At 40.0% G+C, this 7,880-nt stretch overlaps 1 long non-coding RNA gene across 1 annotated transcript; it reads left to right on the top strand.

Annotated features, from left to right (window-relative positions):
* Nucleotides 1-440: 440 nt before the first annotated feature.
* Nucleotides 441-3,669, top strand: LOC136789063 (uncharacterized). Its single transcript, XR_010827821.1, has 3 exons — nucleotides 441-813; nucleotides 2,401-2,491; nucleotides 2,786-3,669. It is a non-coding gene; the product is annotated as an uncharacterized lncRNA (long non-coding RNA).
* Nucleotides 3,670-7,880: the final 4,211 nt, after the last annotated feature.

Below are 7,880 nucleotides of genomic sequence, written 5' to 3'. Positions count from 1 at the left end.
TGGTGAAAAATGTCTAAAATTGCTGCAAAACAGATTTGATAAAGAATTTGTCTGTCCCTTGCACTTACCTGAGGTTAATGGCTATATGTGCTACCACATGCCAAGCAGCAGGCTGTCATCTTTGAAAAAAACATCAACAATCAAGAAAGTCTTGGATTCTAATTGTAGCAAAATCTGCCTATGTTACCACTTGGACATGGCTGGCTTTCCAAATACCTCACTGGGATACCAGTGAGATCAAGAACGTCTCAGGTGAGCAGAGATTTTATCTCACATATGGACATAAAATCTGCACAGGGAAGGCTGTTTGAGTCGGTTAGACACAGCTAGATAAGGGTAAGTGGGTCAGTGTGGCCATGCTCCATTGTAAATTAAACTCAAGAAAAAACAGGAATTAAACAGGAAAAATCTTCTTCACATTCTTCACGTCTGACAGACTTGTGAGCTTGTGCTGCATTGAGCCAGTCGGGCAGCTTTATAGCTTCCTTGACCCCTTTTGTAACAGCTACCCAGATGTCCATTGTGCTGCTGCCAAACAAAACAAAACTAATTTATATTCTTTGTGGTTAATGGAAATACCTTCTGTCATTAGGGTGTTGGGAAATCAGCTGTCCAGAGAGAGCTAGCAGTGATCTTGACCCTGCCACCTCTGGTATGACCCTGACTGCTCCTCCACTGCTATTGTTATTCCTAATTTCTCAAATGAGCAATAGGCGACTTGTAAAATGGTCTGTTGGCTTCAAGCTTCTTGACACGAGAAAGGGCAAAGGAGCATGTTCCTCAGGACTGCAAAGGACTGCCAAGGAATTTCAGGTATGTCACCAGCAACATAACATCATATTCATGTGCAATAAATCTGCAGATTAGATAATGTATCAACCCTTTTCCTGCTAACAATCCTCACCATTGCTCATTTTGGGCAATCACCTAGAGGATGGTCACTTTATATGTAATAATATATTCACTAACTTATGTCCATGAAAACGTTCAGGGCATTCCACAAAATAATTAACCATTTCACAGTAAATACAGGAATTCACTGGGAGTCCTTTCATCTGGAAGTACACACATTGCTTAAAAACTGACAAAAGCAGCATTTGAAGAAAAAAAGTGAATAGTTAAAATTATTAGTTGTCACATTCCATTAAGCATAGAAGATTCACATTTACAATAATTCTCACTGCTCACATTGCTTAATCTGACATGCTGTGTGCAATAAGAAGAAATGGTGTGCTCAGGTTTCAGGAGGTTGCTGAAAGCGCCTCTACAAACCTCTAAGTCTGTTCAGCTAGAAAAGAGATAAGATTGAGCCTACTGAAGAGCAATGTTTGACAGCTCCTCTGTGTATGGCAGCAAAATAAGGATCAATTGTTTTCACTGCATTTTTCAAAGAAATATCTATGATCAGGAGAAACAAAAAACAACAGTCCAAAATGACAGACAATGAATATTTGTAACATTTCAAAGAATCTCTTCTAATGTTAGTGATTACTTAATTTAACAGAGCTGCAAGTGATCTGATCTTGTGTTGGAAACAGTCCTGCTTAAATCAGGAGGTTGAACTAAATGGTCTCCAGAAGTCTCTACTGATGGAGGCTATGTCTATGGCTATGATTTTTTGTTCTCCCAAAGCAGCTCAGAACTGTACCCCACTGTTATATACCACTTATGCCAGCTTTCCTGGCTATGAAGAGGAAATCAAATATTTACTTACCTACCCCACAAGGGTATAGGGAGGAGAATTATATTTACACAGTGGTAAGAAAATGTAAACTAGATGTCACAGGACTATTGCTGAATAACAGCCTTTGCAGTTATGACGGGCTGTGTGTGAGGTAAATCATTCGTCCCTCTGTGACTCTGTACAGGGCCCTGAGATAAATATGGTTGAAATACTGAATTCCTGTGAACTATGGAGCTTATTTTTAGGGCAGCTGGCAACCTGAGAAGCTGCTTGGGCACTTCTTTCCAACTGTTCTAAGGCCAACCAGAAGATTACATGGAATAATATGATACGCGCAGATTACTCAAGACGTACTTACAGCAAACAGAATTCAAGAGTTTCAGTTCCCATGGGACCTCTGTCAGGACGGGTTGCTCTGGGTGATTTCAAGGGGACCATGAAAGTCAGGGACACGCAGGTGTGCTGCCTTACCTTGAAGCATTCATCTCAGCCATCTGACTCATTTGGCCTTTAGAGAATGGTGACAAACTAAAGCTACACTGAAAGCCCAAGAACAGGAGAATTCTGCTGAAAAGTGTATTTCCATTCAGGAGACCTGGACCTTGTTTACAGAGCTGTGAGGACCTCAGAGTCTGTTTCCCCAACAGTTTCTCAAATTACTAAATAATTCTATGAACTGACATAGACTCATGTCCCATTTGCATTATCATTTACAGATGAATGTTTGCCAGTGTCGACAAATGCAGATGAAGGACACAAGGTTTGGCTCTGCACAACACTCCTAGAGAAGACATTGGGATGAGACAGGTGGGTGTTTGAGCACAGTTCTTGTTTCCAACAAGGAAATGGAATGAACGTTCAAGGGAGGAAGGCTTAGTACTAGGTATGAGGAAACACTTCTAATAAATTCCACCTTTTAAACCCTCTTTGATTCTGCCGTTGTTCATGACAGTTGTTTATTGCTTTTTAGACAAAAAGGCAAGATGATCCAGTAAATATGTTTCTGTAGTGTTCTCAGCTATAAGAAAGTTCCTTAGCCTAATTTTATTTTATTTCTCTCCTAAAACAAGATCACTCACAAGGACAATTACTTCTCTGCAGGAGGACTTTCTGAGGAAGCATCTACATTTCTGCTGGGACTGGCTGTTGCTAGAAGGAGAGAATATCAGCTTCACATACAGAATTATTTCAGCAATCTCTTCTTTCATTTCACTGCCCTTATTCTCACTTACTGATATTGCAGCAGCACCCACAGGCCTTAACTGGGGAGAAGTCTCCATGGCACTAGACAGCGTACAAACACAGAGCAAGATGCTGAAGAGCTTGCAATTAAATAAAGTAATATTATGGTGCCTTTTCTTTAGCTACAGGAGAAGAGGCTAAGGAATCAATTAGATTAATATCATGCTTAGCCCAAATCTACGAGGTTACATTTGCAGTCTCTTCCTGACACTCTATCTCTTAGAGAGCACTTGTGTTAAATAAACCATATTACTTGTGTTAAATAAACCATATTATAGATTATGAGACAATACCAACAATGTTAATTTAAGTGAAAAAAAAAATCAATATGAGAACTAGACAAAGTATTGCATTTGACTCTGGCTTTTGATAAATCCAGTTATTTGCTTAATCTTTTCCGTGTGTGAAGGTTTTTTGCTCATCACAGTTTTTTTCACATGTAGATATTGCTTCAGAAAAATTAAAGTGAAGGGGGATCAGCTGAAATCAGGTAGACATATTCTTGGCTCTGATGATGCAGAAATTACAGAGAAAATTTTCAAAGGTCTACTAATCCATTTGACTAGTATTTTGGCTATATGTGCATCTGACCTGGTAACAGCATCATGACAGCAATTCTGATTTTCAACTTGAACACACCTCATAATCAAAACAGGTCAATGGCATATAGGACTAGATGCTTAGCCATTTGTGAGAAATACCACACTTTATGCTGTAGTTTACAGCAAACCTGCCTTTGGACAGAGCATGAGAAAATCAGGGAGGCATGTTTTTGGCACACTTTGCCTATTAAGCATGACACTGTATAAATATTGATAATTGGGTGTCAAGGAAAAATAATTAAGTATTTTATCCCAGAAATCCCAACAAGAGAGAAAAACCTGTTTTGTGTAAACTGAGTGTAAGACATGCTATACAGGCATTTTTATTATACACACCCAGTAAAATTAAAATACATGGAAAGCTAAGTATTAGTTAAAAACAAATGTCCTGAAGATACAGTTAAGTACATAGTTAAATACATAATAAATAGTTACCAGTAGGGATATTATAATCTGTGTTCACAAGCATTCATTTTATTAGCAATTTTTTATTTTTTGTTTTTATTTTTTTCTTTTTTGCCTGTTAGGAAATAATAAGTGAGTTCTAAGGATGCATTTTGAACTTGATATATGGCAATTACTAATGCAGGAATATTAGAAGAACCATTCCAAAATTCTGCTGTTCCATAATCCTTCCCAAATGAAACTGGAGGCTTTCCATTGGCTGTGAAACTGCCAGAACTGGGAAAACGGTACAGTAATATAAAAGTCTTTGCTTCATTTTTTAAGTAGGAAAAAGTTATATTAAGCTTTAGCTTTTTATTAATTCCTTGCAAATTTAAAGACTGATCCTCATGGACAATGGATGATCTCCTTTGGAGGTGAAAGAGAAGCAGCAGAGACACGTCTGGCTCACTCCTTACTCCTTCTGATCATCTTTCTGTCTGGGAGCCCAGTGCTGCCTGAGAAACGTGTTCAGGGGCAGTGACGGGCACAATGCAGATCCAAGAGACCCTCTGGCAGTTCACCCTGAAAAACAGCAGGATGGCTGTGATAAAAGTTGTCTTCTACAGATGAGGCCAGACATGTTAATGTAAATCTGCTGACTAATGCTTTCCCCAGATGTCAATGGATCATCTCTGAATGACCCATTGTCATTGGGGAGGCTGGGAAGTATCAGCTACTCTTATTTTCATATTCAGACCCAGTTACCAGTCTTTTCTCATACTGACTTCTGCCCCTGTGGATAGGAGATAGGGGAAGCAGAAAGGAATTTCAGGGGGACATGTCCCCATCTTGATCTCCTAATTTCCTTCTCCTAAGCTTAATGGTGCCTGGAAGGAGGTTGCAGAGGTGCTCCTGTGAGAACCTCAGCCAGTAAAACACGTTGAAGGGACAAGCAACCCATTCTCTGAAAAGAATAGTGCAGAGCAGGACTGACATTTTGGCAGGATCCTGACAGCCACGCTGGGGTACAGAGGTACTGCAGGTTTTTACAATACCCTAGGTAACAGCAGCAATATCTGGTGACCCTAAGAACACCTGCCCCTGTACTACCTTGATCACCCAGGGTTTCCCCTGGAGCTCCCTTAGTTTCCTCTAGCCTTTTTAAATGTTTGCTACTGCTGTCACTGTTGCCCGTTTTGGAGAAACAACAAGGGACAAAGACAAGGGGCAATCAGCAGGTGAAGAAATGATGGTATGATATGGGTGGGAATAGGCCACAGGTTGCACTGTTGAAGCAGAAGAACATGGGGCCCAGATATTTTGTTTGACTCTTAGCCAAAGAAAGCTCTTGGCTGTGAGGACTTGTGTCTGTATGCTGCTAGGCTGAAGGGGGAACTAGCTCCCAAAACGCCTTGCTGTAGTCATGCATGTCCTTCTCTTACTGTTTCTCTAATATCCCATTCCCAAATGTTCCACCTCCATTCCAAAAGAAGCATGTTGTTCAATAATTTATGGAATTGTCTGCCTTTGGATGCTAAAGCTATCTTTGCAGAAGAGCATGATGACTTTACTTTGAGATTCTGTGTACCAGCTGTTTTAAATCTGTCTTTTCTGATGCCTCTCACTGGAATTTCTGGAGTGACATGACTCAGCAAATACTGATTTTTTCTTGCATTCACAAGTAAGTAAAGCAATATCAAGTTTCACCAGGAAGCGAACCTTCTGCTAAATTGGTGACACCTGAATCTACTGTGCTTCTGTTACTGGCTTCATTTTCTAATTAGTTCTGTAAAAAGAAAAACAAGAAAAGATAGGATCATGTGAGCTAGACTCCATTGGTGTCCAAACAATCCTACTTATTAAGCCATATTTTTTTCCCTGTAACTTTATCCCTGAGTTCAAGGTTTGTTTGTTTGTTTGTTTTAATAGAAATTATTTGCACAATCAGGAGGATTGTGTGTATAATGTTGAAGTGCCTTTAATGATTAATGTTTGTGGAAGAGTCAGCTCAAAGCTAATCTGTAGGTAAAAAATGAATTTCATTCATTTGCAGGTAAATGTCACGGTTAGCTTTAATTCAACAGACAGTCAAAGAATGGTTGCTAATTCTCTCACTCTTTTTTTTTTTTTTTCAGTGCTTGTGTGCAAAACTGATATTTAACTGATGTAGACATTCTAGGTTTAATAAACATTTTGTGATTCATGATGTGAATTACAAAAGTATAGGAAACTTTATGGGTAGGATGTATATTCCTGATGTATGTGTGTCACATCATGTATATGCAATGTGACTATACAACAGTCACATGCATAAGCTAGTCATTAAGATAATCTGTCTATCTATCTATCTATCTATTTATTTATTTATTCTGTATTAGGCATCCTGACCTAAGATCAATATGGAAAATAAAGACAAATTCAAACCAGAACACAAGTACCTCAGTTTTACCTACCGAGTCCTTGTTGTATAATCTAGGGTTCCAGATTCAACACCTGCCATTTATAGCAAAAAACAAGAAAACCTCAGGATGACAATATGAAAATACGTGCATTGAGTAGGCAGCTACCTACACCTGGCCAGCAGAAAAAGCTGATGAAGCTCTGTCAGATCATCCTGACTTGCTACTGTTAAAACAACAGCCTCTGGTATCTAAACTGGCTGTGCAGTTCAAGGTCTTCCTACCTATGGGATGCAGATCATAGCATTATCTTCTGAGGAAATGCCTACAGCTATCTGAAAGCACTAAAGCAGAGAAGCAGCACATGCACCCATCTTTTCTAGAAAATGAGCTCCGTCTGTATCCATCCATCTAGCAGACCCAAAAGTCTCAAGCCTGTGTGCCTGAGAAAGATGTCCCAATGGCAGTCTGTGAGTCTGTCTTGACCAGGGTATTTTCTATATAGCCACTGGCTCTTGTGCGTCCAGGAAAATAGTGTATGCTGTCCAGACAAGAACATTTGGAAGGAAACCAAGGATTTTCTTCAGGGATGTGCTGAATCCTACAGGTGCTTAAACTAACTCAGAAAAAGATTTTGATTTTAGACAGAAGGCTACAAGTAGATTCTGGTGTTGATTTTCAGGTAGCATGTGTACACTGCAGACTTCTCTATGTAAATTCTTCATTCAGGGCTCCACCTTCTAAGATGAGTGCCTCTAGGGCCTGAATTACCCTTCTTTTGTGTTCTTCTTTCTGTGACCTATTCTTTGTAGCTCTTACTGGGTAGAATGTATTGTCCTTTGAAGAGCCCATTCTCAGACACTGGCCCTGCAAAATCATCTTGGCTTCAAGCAAGATATCTTGCACTGGCCTGGAATCCAACTGGGAAATAAGCAGCAATCATTTAACACTGAAAATAAGATTAGAGCATCCATTTATTTTTGGCTGATGCTGCCAAATCTGAGAGACATCATAATCATTCTGCTCTGCCTGAGTCAGCACATTTTTATAAGTAAAATGTTCTTTTGATCATGGTTCAGTTTGTTGTTGTTGTTGATTTTTCCTGGCAACACCATGGAAATTAATATTTGGCTCTGAAGTACAATGCCTACAGCCTAAAGTAAAGCCAAACAACCCACTGCTACTTCTCCTCTAGAGATTTTTGGAAGGGAGGGTAAGACCATGCCAATCAGCTGATATCTGATACAAATGGAGATTAAATGTTGTGAATCAGGAGGCAAGGTTGAACATGGAGAAACGAGGAAACATGGTTGAACGAGGAGAGGAGACTCGAGGAGACTCGAGGAGACTCGAGGAGAGGAGACTCGAGGAGACTTGAGGAGAGGAGACTCGAGGAGACTTGAGGAGAGGAGACTCGAGGAGAGGAGACTCAAGGAGAGGAGACTCGAGGAGAGGAGAGGAGACTCGAGAGGAGATTCGAGGAGATTCGAGGAGATTCGAGGAGATTCGAGGAGATTCGAGGAGATTCGAGGAGATTCGAGGAGATTCGAGGAGATTCGAGGAGAT

The sequence above is a fragment of the Anser cygnoides genome, chromosome Z (assembly GCF_040182565.1).
Source record: "Anser cygnoides isolate HZ-2024a breed goose chromosome Z, Taihu_goose_T2T_genome, whole genome shotgun sequence".
NCBI classification, from domain to species: Eukaryota; Metazoa; Chordata; class Aves; order Anseriformes; family Anatidae; genus Anser; species Anser cygnoides.
The sequence above is the reverse complement of the archived record's forward strand: the minus strand, read 5'-3'. Positions and strand labels throughout refer to the sequence as shown.